The sequence below is a fragment of the Boleophthalmus pectinirostris genome, unplaced genomic scaffold, assembly GCF_026225935.1.
Source record: "Boleophthalmus pectinirostris isolate CB_2022bp ecotype Guang Dong unplaced genomic scaffold, ASM2622593v1 HiC_scaffold_19, whole genome shotgun sequence".
Lineage (NCBI taxonomy): Eukaryota > Metazoa > Chordata > Actinopteri > Gobiiformes > Gobiidae > Boleophthalmus > Boleophthalmus pectinirostris.
This window is the reverse complement of record NW_026571140.1, coordinates 14,691,565-14,705,702: the sequence shown is the minus strand read 5'-3', so window position 1 is coordinate 14,705,702 and position 14,138 is coordinate 14,691,565.

Sequence of the window (14,138 nt, the reverse complement as noted above, 5' to 3'; positions counted from 1 at the left end):
AGGGCTCCTAATGGCTTACGAAGCACGCCGTGATGAAAGAGCATAGGTTATAAATATTTCAGGTAATTTTGTTATCTATTCATCTTGCCTTCCATATGCAGTCAGCAATCTGTCTCATTACTCCAGCGCTACTATTGTCTCTACGATGTGTTCCAAGATAATACTGTGTGAGATTTTAAGATTTTTACATTTCGGGTGGTTACTGAGGTAATATTAAGTAATTGATAAAAGAAAGATTAAAGAAAAAATAAGTGTGGTAATCAAGGAAAAGGAGAAGAAGAAAAGATACAAGATAAAATTGACTCTTATGAGGTTTAAATCGTGTTATAATGTTGTTGCCTCATCAAAAACATACCTGGAGTTGGGTTTTGTTTGATTCACATGTGTTTGAGTAATTCTGCATTGTCTACATCTCCAAAATGCTCTGTTCAACCTTGTGATGTCATGAAACAGAAGTTTTTAATAGTGTTCCCATGATCATGGAAATCCTGGAAAAGTCATGGAAATTGAAAATGTCATTTTACAATCCTGGAAAAGTCATGGAATTTTGTAAGTTCAATGAAAGTTTTGGAAAAGTCATGGAATTTTAGTGTCTCTTTCACGCAACTACAGCGTTCTGTTAAGTTATCATTAGGCTATTATGATTATTTCCAAACGTCTGCACTTTTTGTAAAAGAAACAACAATAAATGCACTGACAGTAGTTTGAATGATAAAAAAAAAAAAAAAAAACTATAATCCCAAATCATAAGGTGAGTGGAAAGGGTTAACATTTTATTTTTAGCCCTAAAAGTCTGATCGATTCTACACATGTAGGTGCCGTAAAGTCATGGAAAATTCACTTTCGGTCAAGAAAAAGTCAATGGAAACGTTTTAAAATTTTGGCAGTGAAAAAGAGCGAGAACCCTGTTTCAAGTTGTTAAATAGAGATTGGCAATCCCAAGGTTGAAATTATTTAAGTCACTAAATGAAGGTGAAGATGTGTGAAGTTTAAAAAGCACAGTGAACCTGTATTACCACATAGCATCATAAGGTGAAACAGAGTGTTTTCAGTTTGAGAGAAGAACTCTAAATATGTAGGGTCTGTGTGTTAAATGTGTGTGAATGAAACAAAACTCAAAGCGGATATGTTTTAGTGAGGAAACAACATTATAACATATATCAGAAAGTAGATATAGGAACTTAAAACATGCACAGTTGGAGGTTTTCAAATAATGTCATACTGCCTAAAATGGACAAGAGTTTATTATTACAAATATCCAGCAGTAATGGGTGGTTCAACGTTAAAATAGTCATATAACGATACTGACTAAAGTGAAAATTCTCATGTACAAATATGGATAGTTAAAACTTATCAAAAATATATTTTTTAATAAAAGAAAAAAATAATAATGAAAATGTTGTTCTCGTCTTTGTGCATATTTAATTTTTTTTTTAGATCTGTTCAAGATGCAAAAGAATGATAGACAAACTAATAAAGCAGGGTTACTCAAACAAGTATAAATGAAACAAAACACAACTCCAGTATGTTTTGGAGGACGTAACAGCATTATGACATGGCTTAAACTCAATTTAGCATTTTTATTTTATGAGTTCTTTATCTTGATGTTTACTTGCATATCCTCATTCTCCTACTTGAACTTTGTAATGCAACACTGTAATTTCCCCATTGTGGATATAAAGCTTTATCTCATGCTTATTGTTGATCTACCAAGACAAGTCCTTAGTCAGCAGTTCTTGGAGTAAGAAGGAGGATTCGTTTATTATGATGATTTGATGTAAACGCAGATTCAAAAATATTCAAGTAGGAGGATCTTAGACAGTGATTTCATTTTCCACAGTTTTTCTTTTACTGCTATTTATTCTGGACTTTCACTTCCAACAAAGAGATTATTTGTAATATTTGGGTTTTGTTTGTTGAGAACAATTCCTACATTCTTCTGCTCTGATAACCCCTCTCTATTTATTCAGTTTCTTTGCCAAAACTCTGATGAATGGATTTGCAGTTCTGTTAAAGACAAAAAAAAAAAAAACACAAAAAATAACACTTTTTCATTTGGGAAAAGTTTTACAGCGCTCAGATCTTTCTTCCCCCTTGCTAACTTCGCTCATGTGCCGTCCTCATTTGCATATGCATGTAGGTGTGTTTGCTGATGCTAACCGACATTAGCTGTTAATCTGCATAGGATTAGTTCGTGAATGTCACAGTATGGTGTAGATTCAGGAGCACTGGTAGGATTTGTAGACAGGAGGAGCATTTGTCGCTGGATCAATGTAACCTTTGGGGATATGGAGCTTCAAGACTATCTTCGCTAAGGTGCTAATATAACCCTGACATTTCTAATCTACGGGGAGAAGCAGTTTTCCCAATAGGTAGAACAGAAACTGAGCACTGATCCCACCTCCCCAGAGAGAAAGAGCTCAGACCTCCAACCAAAGATCTCAGGGATTGTGAGAGGTGCAGGTATGACTGTGTGCATTTCATTCTTTGGAGACAATTTCTTTACAAAAAAAATCTTACATCTGGAAAAAGTTAAGGACAAATTTTGCTGCAAACTGAGTGTAAAAGTCCTTAAGTTAACAAGTCAAGAATGAAATATGATTCTGGTCACCGTCATGCCTCAAGCCAGATTCAAACAGAATAGATAGATTTGTTTATTTCGTGGCTGCAGTTACATGCACACTCAAAATCAAATCAAAATTACCATGAGATTTTTGGAGCTAAAGTGTATTAAAATGAAATGTAAACAGCAAAATCATTAGATTTCTTTTTGATCAAGGTGATTACTCACATCAGATTGTGCAGTTTAAATGTCTAGAATTCAGATAATAATCAGATTTTAGTGAGTTTGTTAGGCCTGTCACGATAACTAAATTGGAAGTGCGATATATTGTTCATAAATATGGAAAAAAAAAATGATGCCATTGACGCAAAAACTATCCACAAAAACTATTCTAAATGTACAGTATAGTTAGAAAAAAACACTGCACTGAGCATTAATTTAGAGTTAGTTTGTATGTGTGAGTTTTTGACCAAAATCCTATTTCTTTCACCTAAGCATAACAGTTTAGAGTTTTACTTATTGATTCTGAAGATTTTTTATTTTATTTTTTGCTTTCTTGATACGGATGTCGCTGATTAGCTAATCCCCTTGAACCTGAGAATTCACCAGTGATCAGACTCACATCTTTGCACACCTTCTGCCTCACATCAAGTATCGAAGAAATTTGTATTCTGGATCCCAGGCAATTTTTCAGAAAGTAATAAACAGAGCAAACAATGCTAAAACTGTGTGTCTCCTTATGTAATGATTTGTGAAAACAAGCTGACACTACTCAAATTAAACCGAGCTGTTCAGAGAGTATGAGAAGAAACATCCAGAGAAAAAAATCTAACCAAAATCTACTGACTTTGACTGTAACAAACACTAAATGATAGAAGATAGAATGACAGAATGATACTGTGTGAATGAAACAAAGCACAACTTCAGGTATGTTTTTGAGGAGGTAACAGCATTTTAACATGGCTTAAAGCACACAAGAATCTGTTCCGTGTAATATAGGACCTTTGAGTGTCTTATTAAAGAAAAACTGATTCTATTTAATTGACTGATTGTATTTAATTGACCTCCATTCGCTATCAGCTCCTGTGTAGCATGTTTTGGGTCTCCTGAACTTGACATGAAGGTACGTCTCACCCTTGCAACATGTGTGACGCGTAATAAATAGTGGAAATGACTCTAAATGATGTGTTTACTTGCCATTATTACAGTGTGGTTTATGAACAGTGGAGCATAATTAGAGTGTGATGAAGGCGGTCATACATTATCATCAGGTGAACAGAGCCCAGCACGGCCTTTCTACTCACCATAAATGGAAGTTAATGGAAGAATGACTGCTGTAGGTGTACAAATAGTAATTAAATGCGGAAGAAAAATGACACATGTGAAGTCCTTGAAATTAAACATGAAACTATACCACAGCCATATGTGACACGGCCCATTGAATACACTGTTATTATTATTATGTGTTGGCAATAATCATTTTTAATAATAGATTGTTTTCTAGTAGAGTGGTTGCGGGTCATTTGTGTTTGTAGGGATCTCTGAGGTAGGTGTAATTGTTTTTTACCCCATTTACTAGTCTCGGGGTCATCCAACTTAGGCCCGTGGGCCAACTCTGGCCCTCCCGCTCCTCTGCCCCCCGCTACTTGAACTGACCCTATGAAGCAATTCTCAAAAGTTGTCATGGCCTATTTTTTTTTTTTACTTTTTGGCAAATAACACATCTGCATCTTGTGTTTTGTTGATTTTTTTCAATTAAAAAATGATATTTATATAAAGAATTTACATTTAAATAATTATATGACGTATTTACATTTGCCACTAAATTTTCGTCACAGGACAAGCTCGAGATCAAACTGTGACAGTCAATGCACGCACAGATTAATGAAGTGCAGGTAAAGACAGCAAAAAGGCTCATGTTAAAGTACAAAAACTTGGAAAAAAAGTGCAGGAGTTTTCAAAGAACAGTGGACGACCAATTATTTTTTGTACAGTGCAAGGGCCGTGCAGTTTGTCTGATATGTAAAGAAAGTGTGGCGGTTCTCAAAGAATATAATCTGCATGTCATGCGGCCGACCCGACCATGGCTCCCACCATAGTCAGAAGCGATAACATGGCCCCCAGAGAAAAAAGTTTGGTGACCCCTGTACTAGTCCATCACAGTAATTAAAATATTACAAAAAAGTCTGCGAAAAAACACATTTGACGCACTCTCCACCAGAAAAGTTACACAACGCACCTTTCACATACACTCTTAGCTTGTCTGATCTGTTTAGCACAAGACTCCACGTTTGATAAATGAGGTTTTTAGTGGACTGCAGAGATTACATGCCATTACTGAAAACACTTGTTTGTACATTGTTTGCAAGTTCAGGTTTTTAGCCTGTTGTTCATTGCTATTCATCTCTTTCCTTTCATGAGGCCTGAGCTGTTGGAATATCAATATTTTTTTGCATTGTGTAACTTTTCTAGTGGAGGGTCCGTCAAATGCTTTTCTACATGGAGATATTATTGCTTTGTCTGGAATCTGGAATGTTACACAGTATTAAAACGTATTAAACATTTCTATCTATCAAGTCATAATGTCTGTTTTTCTAAGTATTTTTGAGCAGTAAAACCACCTGCAATTGAATAAATGTAATGTAGAGCTGTTTAAAGGGACAGTCCGGAATCTTGGACATAGGACCTCATTTCCTAGTTAGCCAGAGTGTTGGAGATGTGTGGAGACACTTTTTAAAAAATATTCCATCCAGTCCTTGTATTTGCAGAGGTCGCTGGTGCTAGGCTAGTGCATGTCAATGGCCATAGATATCCTGCCACTAAAAATAATCTTACCCACTCCACAACGCACCTGAAGCAAATCTATTATTACACCAGACTGTCGATGTTAAATGTCTGTGTCGATGAAATAATTTTAGAAGTAAAATTAACCTTGCATTTGAAGGATTTATGTCTGAGCAGCAGCAGCGAGTTCTACTTCCTGATAGATAGCTTGGCAGCGGCGGACTGATATGAGGGAAATAGTCCTTCAACATGCAACGATTCATGCAATGCAAGGTTAATTTTATTTGAAACATTACTCTATGAACACAGACATTCACATCGACAGGTTGGCGTAATAATAGATTTGCTTCGGGTGCTTTGTGGAGTGAGTAAGACTGTTTTTAGTGGCAGGCTAACTATGGCCATTGACATGCGCTAGCCTAGCCTCAGCGACCTCTGCAAATACAAGGACTGGATGGAATATTTTAAAAAGTGTCTCCACACATCTCCAAAACTCTGGCTCACTAGGAAATAAGGCCCTATGTCCAAAATTCCAAACTGTCCCTTTAAAGTCATACTGTGGAATATTCCAGGCAGAACAATGACATATCCATGGAAACAAGCAGGTAATGGACCTACAACCAGACAGTTATATAAAGCCCCTCTAAACACGTACAGTAAAAAAAAAAAAAAAACACCATCATTTTCTTTGGCGTATTTTCTGGGGTAAGAGTTTCATATTTTGGGATCATAATTTTGACGCATTTTCAAATTCATAAACACAATTTGCACACTAACTTTGGAGGGTTCTAGAAAGCGTCAGAAAGCTCAAATGTTTGGAGGAGTTGGTTGCGCGTAACAATCCCCCACCCACTGTTTGTAGCTTCCTCAGCGCTGTGCAGCATCTAAAGCAGGTCAAACCACCTGGGGACCTCCACAATGTGTTGATTTTCTGATTGCATTATGAAGCAGCCGGATCTGAGCAGCTGTTTTAGCAAAGAGCCGTATCGAGCAGCAAATGAGTCGAATGACAAGGAAGCGCTTTCACTTTGTTGTTCAAGAAAGCGGAAAGCAGGTGGAAATCACTCCATCTCTAATGCAACTTTGTACTGATTAAGATACATTAAGTGCAACCGCTATGCAAGACTATGTGCTGTAAACTCTGTGGAAATGATGACATATTACACGGGTCTCTTTGTAGTGACGGTGTCTAATCACTGGAGGAAAGTAGCAAAGTACAAAAGTAGAAGTAGTCTACTTTAGTACAATTGTTAGGTGTCTGTACTTTACTTCATCACATAGACTAGTATATGATCATGGACCACTATATAACTTACCTGGATGACTGAGGAATTTTAAAATGGTGGAAGGTAATGAAGTACAAAAGTAAAAGTGCAATACTTAAGTACAATTGTTAGGCATCTGTACTTTACTTCAGTGACAATGGATGCTTTTTACATTTTACGTCACTACATTTTAGAGCAGGTGTTTGTACTTTCTAATCCACTACATTTTTTAACTGGACTGAAAAGTGTAAAGTACTTTTTATATGATTTGCATGGTTGTTTGGCACATTCATAGTCACATCCTGACAAAAGGTTTTGAGTTAACAAAAATATATACATAAAATTCCACAGAACAGTTAAGAAGTTGTTAGGTTGAGAAAACAAATCTGCACATTTCTTTATCGGTATCACTACTGTAACCCAAAGGGGCTGCTTAAAACACAGATAAGGACTGCAGATGGTGGGTAACATGAGGAACTGAGACATTTTTGTTTTGTTTGTTTTGTTTTAATAATTCACAATATTTATTGCAAAAATATATGTATGTATTCATGTTATGGTTAAAACAGGATACAGTAAATTATATAATATACCTTGGGAAGACTAAGCATGGCTGCACCCAGTGCGGGCAGTACCCACTAGGAGTCAGAGTACCCACTGAAGCTCCATGAACCACACACACACACACACACCCACACACACAAAATAATAAACCTTAAAAGGTAACTTAAAACATGCAAGGATGTGCAAAATTTACCACAACACACGAGGAGTGATGATAGTCCGAAGTAGAGAACTCCGACACCAAAACCCCAACCCTCCACCAAGCGTGGCAATCGCACTGCACCAAACCCTAGGGAAACAAAAAAATTTTTAAAATATGCACAGTGAAACAAGACTGACCAACACAGGAAAACTAGTCTAACTATGTATGGTATAAGTACCTAAACCAACAAGAACCCTTAAATGAAAGAAAACTAACTTAATTAAACCCAAACAAACTGTAGAGGCCAGCGGCGTCTATAGGACAAACATTTAGTTAGAACAAGGCTTCCCATGATAAAATGAACCCCTTTAAAAATTTCATTTAAAAACTACATAATACTGAAGCTTGGCTGTAATCAGCATCTAAAAACACAATAAAACCAACACACAAACATCTCAATTATCCACTGATACACAGTCAAATACAGATATTGGCACCTACCAGGCAGGAATTCTGTACTGATGTACAGGTGAAGCCGAGCAGCAGCTTACCAATACACCTTGTGCATAAATGCTATGACTAATTTGGCCATATGAAAGTGAAAGCAGGGGCGTGGGGGGGCGGCGCTACTCCACTATGTTGGCCGGGAATGGTCAAACTATATGCAGCTACACTACAATTAAGACCTTCCACCAGAACAGTTACACAATGTATTTTTAAGTAACAAAATTGAATACTTCATCGACCAGTGTGTCCAATCTAGCCTTGGCTACTCTGTAAACTGATGAAGTCTCTCCTCTCTCCTCGTCTCACTGTGATTATTCTGCGCTGTTTCAACTCGGGTTTGTTTAGCAGGAGACATCAAACACAACCTGAGTATTGATATATATGTCAGTACAAGGATGAGACAAATATTGAATAGAGCAAATATGAAGAAGAGGCTATACTTTGAAGTTTGAAGAAGCGTGGGTACTAAGAAACAGCCCAGTGTGTGGCTCTAGTTCAGTGGTTCCCAAAGTCAGGGGGGTCTTGAGACGATCTGAGGTTTGTGTGATGTTTTCCAGATATAATTTAGAAATAAGTACACTGTAAGTTTTAAATTGAAAGCTGTAATTGATTGAAATTCAATCCCATAACTATTCAAATGAACCCGTAAACTGTAAATAGTCACATTTTTATTTTGCACTTTTCTACTTCCAAGTCACTCAAAGCGCTTTACATCAAGGAACCACTCACACCAATGTACGCAGACAATGGGGGCAAGGTGAGTTAAGCATCTTGCTCAAGGACACAACGACAGCATTCATCTGTGGGAATTGGAATCGCACCTGCAATCTTCAGGATCAGTGGACAAATGCTCTACTCTTCCTATATTTAACCTGATTGTGCTTGTTTTTCCAGTTGAAATTACTATCAGCAACAATCTTATTTTGCTTTGGAGGTCCAGGGTCAGTCGCAAAGTTATTTTCCCTGCTTCTAAAGATTGGAAACCCTGACCTACTTCACTATCGAGCCTTTACGTTGTGACTGCAGGTCTGTATACCCACATGTCTCTAAGTATTTTTGAAAGATGAAAGATGATTAAAGGTGATAAAGACCTTCAGCGAATTTCTAACATGTGATTAACCAGTTCTGCATTGTCTCTGCTTCCATGGGGTAATTAGCAGTTTAAGACATGTCGCAATTAGAAGATATTTAACTGTCAACATGCACAATAGCGTATATAGCATTCTATTGAGATGTAATTTGCATATGAGTAGTTGCTGTAGTCTACATCATGTGCCTGCTAAAGATTAGGCACAAATCTGTAATGGTTAAGGTTATGGGTTTTGGATTGCTCATCATGATTGTTTATAGAAAAGTTAACTTCTGTAAAGTAAAGTGTAAATGGATGTAGGGTGCTTACATGCAATGGTTTTTTTTCATCATTTAGACTAGAGATAGGGCCAATATTTTCACTTGTATGGTATTTGCTATCAGCCTTAAAGGTTCAATGTGTAACTTTTCTGGTGGAGAGTCTGTCACCTGTTTGTTTCTAAAGATGTCATTGCTCTGCGTGGAATGTGTATGACAGTCTGGGGGTGCCTCTCCACAGATCTGATCTGTAACTTGGTCTGGTTTGGTCTTCATGAAGATAGAAAGGTTTAACACCAGACTGTGAAGCATTTCAGACAAACAATAACATCTCCATGAAGTAAAGCGTTTGACAGACCATCCATCCTTGAAATCTCCGGCCGTAGCTGATATGGTTAGGTCAAACAGCTGCTTACAATTTTCATTTGAATACTTGGTTACATGCTGTCATTCAGACATACCACCATTCTGACATTGACGTCTAATTGTCGGAGTGGCGGCATGTCCATTTTTTTTTTATCAATCATCCCTGCAATTTATTTTCAACATTTCCCCATTCCGACACACAAGGTAATTATTAAGTTGTGGCAGGACTCTTTTAGGGAGAATATTTTCACGGATGGTGCAGGAGGCATGGTGCACGGAAGAAGGAGCAGTGCACGCGGCATATGGGAGGACACTCAGTACGTGCAGCATGGTTTAGTCCTGGTAAAATTCTGTTTTAGTCCTGGTTTAAACCTGGTTTTAGTCCTGATTTTAGTCCTGGTTTAGACCTGGTTTAGCCCTGGTTTTAGTCCTGATTTTAGTTCTGGTTTTAGTTCTGGTTTAGTCCTGGTTTTTAGTTCTGGTTTATGGTGTGCAGCCCACACAGCGTATGTGAGAAGACACAGTCCATGTGGCGTACGAGAGGAGACGCGGTCCACGTGATGCACGGGAGATGGAGCAGTGAGAAGACACGGTTCATGCGATGTAAACGAGAAGACAGAGCATACAGGAGGAGGAGTAGTCCACGTGCCGTATACAAGGTAAAAAAGGTGACGCTCCAAACTATGAGTAGGTTGTCAGAATGGTGACATAAAAGGTGTCGAAATGGAGGCATCAAAAATGTCAGAATGGAGGCATGTCAGAATGACAGAATGTCAGGGTGGGGGTCTGTTGGAGTCGTGGTATGTTGGAATAAGGGTTGTACCCCAAACAAAACTTTTCCTTATCCATTTTGTGTTAAAAAAAAAAAAAAAAAAAAAGGTTGTGGATTACATAATTTGGCAAAAATGATCACAATCAGCCCAAAATCATCAGTAGACTTAGGCCATTGGTTTCTCTGGAGTCTAAACAATTGTTATCCATCATGAAAAATCTCATACTGACAATCTTTGATTTAGGCATAAACAATGGCTGTGTCCAAATGTCCACACTATTTCCTATTTGGGGGTCACGCCATTTTTAGGGCTATCCAAATGTCCAGTGAGTGAAAGAACAGATCACTCAAAATTTCCCATAGTGCACCTTGAAATGTAGTGGGCATCAGTGGTCACTAGACCGATCAATGCTATATTGACCGATCAATGCATTGCGAGAGTCGGGAAAACAACAGCGTTCAGCGACAGGTGTTTAACTGAACACAACACGACTGAGTAAAAGCTCTGATTTATAGCACTGTAGATACTGATTCTGAATAAAACACTTTTAAATAAACCATTACGGTGTTAACGGGGCTAGCTTTAGCCTGTTACCGTAGCTCCAGCTGTGAAGAGAGACAATTTCCAGATTTTTTCTCAGATAAAAAGCAAATAATCCAGTATGTTTGAGTGAGATCCAGTGCGACAGAAACTTTATTAGTCCATAAAATTTTGGGTGCCAGTCGGATTTGATCATTATTTATGACAGAAATCGAGTTTTATCGGCGTTTAGCTGAATTTATTTTCACCCAGACACCAGAGTCACGTGAAGTAAGCTGTGTGTCCTCATGCCTCTGTGAACAAGTGCACTGTAAAGCCGCCTATGTAGTGAATGAAGGGTTAGGGACTAGAGCGGACATTGGGACACAGCAAACATTTGACTCACAATATTTCACAATAACTTTTTAAATTTGTATCCCTATTAAACTTGAACAACCCATAGTCCTTCAACTGAATAGAACTGCATTGGACAAAAAAACAAAACACATACAAACACACTGTTGTTTTCAATTGACTCCAAAGTCCAATCTCACTTTTGTAGCAGTGCAGTCCAATGGCCTATAAATACACATGCAATCTTCTATTGACTCGGCCACAGTGGCTCACGGGGCTCTTATTTGTGATGGGAGAAAACGACTGTTGCATTAATGTAGCGGTAATGTAGTGTGAAATGCAAACTCACTCGCAACAGGTACACATCACGCCTGTAGATTCAATTCAGCCACATCCTATAGTGTAAAACGCTGAGTCAAATACATGTAGCCTATAGTGGATTTTTCCCTAACAACAACACGAGAACAATAAACGCGAAGAGCACTGTAGGTGACTATCACTCTTCTGTTGTGTTTTCAGCATTAAAAAAAAAACAAAAAACACAAATGATAAACAGAGTAGCGAGCACCCACCTCTAACGACAACTGTTCCTCTCCGTGGCTCCTATGGAAAATCCAATTTTACACACGGCGGCCTTTCTAGATTACTTTCTATTTCCTTCACCCAATTTTTATGAAGACATTGTGATTTTATTAAGCAGTAAATACAGTTGTGCGTCGGATCGTATGCAAACACACACATAAAGATCCGTCAGGAGCTGGAGGGGACTCGTATATATATTAGATCAGGGCGCTTTGTGCGAGCTGTTGCAGAGTATTGAATCTTCTCCGTGCCATAACTCCCCATCGCTTCTGCCGCTGCCACCTCAGTCTCCGTAAGTGAGCGCTGATAAAATTGTGTCTTGTCATCGCGTGTGTATGACATTCAGAAACGCAAACTCTATTATTTATGGCGTGAGGAGGAGGCGCTGGAGTCCACGAGGGAGATTAAGCTTTCACTTTTCACACAATGCTATGTAATGGTTATGAGGAAATGCTTTTTTTTTTTTTTTTTTTTTTTTTTTTTAAGTTTAGTTTGGGAATATTATACATAAACCTGAGCAAGTGTAAACAGAATTGAACCTGTGGATGGTGGTAAGTCAGATGATGGTCCTTCTGGTCAGACTTTAGACTGTATATATATTAAATCCAAACAGGAAGTGAACATGGGGGCACTTCGGCTTCATCGACTCTCTTTCCATTTGACTTTCCATTGAAAATTTGTCACCCCACACTCTGTAACTGCTGCAGTGAGTCTTGTCATTTTGTACAGACCGAAAAATCGTATTAACATTTTTTATATAATGTTCACTTTTGTTTTGTTGACGGCCTGAGTCTCCGTGCTCACTTCCCCTACAGAGCACTATCGTAACACAGTAAGCGTGTATCTCACTAATAAAACTACTGCACACGTCACGTTCTGTTTTCAATCATGCTTTTGTATATTTATGGAGAATTGTCGCGTGGGATTAGGCCTGTGTGCTGAGCATTGGATAGAATCTTACAGATGACCGTGAGAGATTGTTAAATGACTGAAACATGCATGGATGAAATCTAAAACCTTTTCAGACTTGTTTTTGACGTGGTCAGCCCTATGTTCCTACAGCCCAATGGTCCCACAGTCCTAAATTCCCTCAACCCTATGTTCCCCCATTTCTAAGATTTTTTTCTCAAAATTAAACTCTAAGTCAAGTCATTTTTTATTTTTATATCGTATTTAAAGAGATGATTCAGAGTCATTTCAACCGAGGGTCCTTTGCACGATGACCTCTGCATTACATCTGTATTCAAATGTGGCTAGAAAGGTGCAGTTGAGTTGGGCGTAACAGACTACAAAATTGGGAGAAATGGGGATAAGATCTAATGCAACTTGATGATAGTGGAAATGTGGGAACATAGGGCTTAATTTTGGGGAAAAAACAAAACAAAACTTAGAAATGAGGGAACATAAGGCTGAAGGAACATAGGCATGCTCCCATTTTGGAAGAGGGAAAACCATTTTAACATGGTAGAAAGCTAAAAATATAGATCTATATTTTTAGCTTTAAGCCTTTTTTTAATCAATTCTTCTGGACATGTTTGAAATATGAACTTTGAACAGAAATCAAAAATCTGATCGCAATGCCTCTCATCCCTAGCCTGCAGGCAGATCCATCTCACCTGGATATTCCTGTAAAGTGTTGGGAAAAAGACATATTCTGAATACTAATTTGGAGTACCTGTATTCAAGTACAGTGAATCTTTCATTTGGTGATACTCAAAATTAGTGCTGTCATGCGATTAAAAAAAATTGAGTGATTAATTAATTATTATCTGTAATTAATTAATCTAATTAATCTCTTTTTAATCTCACCTAAAAATTGCTGAGAAAAGCCTTCAATTTCAGGTATTTTCATTTAAATTCATTATTACATTATTGTGGCAGATCAAAAGACTGATATAGAACAAAAAAATACTTCATAAAGTCATTTATTTTTTTATGAACTTTAACAGATGCAGCCATTTACATTCTGCTGTGTTCTTTTGACAAACTGTAAATAATTAGAAAATACAAATAAAATAAAACATCAGGTCCACATTATGAAGTGTTGTAAGTTATCAAAAAACAGCAAAAACACTACAACCCTGAACTTGGTGCTTTTCCTCTGCTTCAGATAATAAAAAAATAAATTAAAACAAACACATCACAGTGCTGTAAGTTAGCACATCAAAAGTAACATCATGTAACACAAAATAAAGTGCTGATATAACATCAAGCAATCACTTCTAGTAGGCTACAGAGGACAGAGCAGCTATGCTGACATCATGCCTCTTACTTCTTCAGCCAGTCACTGAGACAGACCAGCTTGGTCACATTTTCTGGGAGCAAGGCTGCCCTTTTCTTTTGCACTATGTGACCTGCGAGGCTAAACAGTC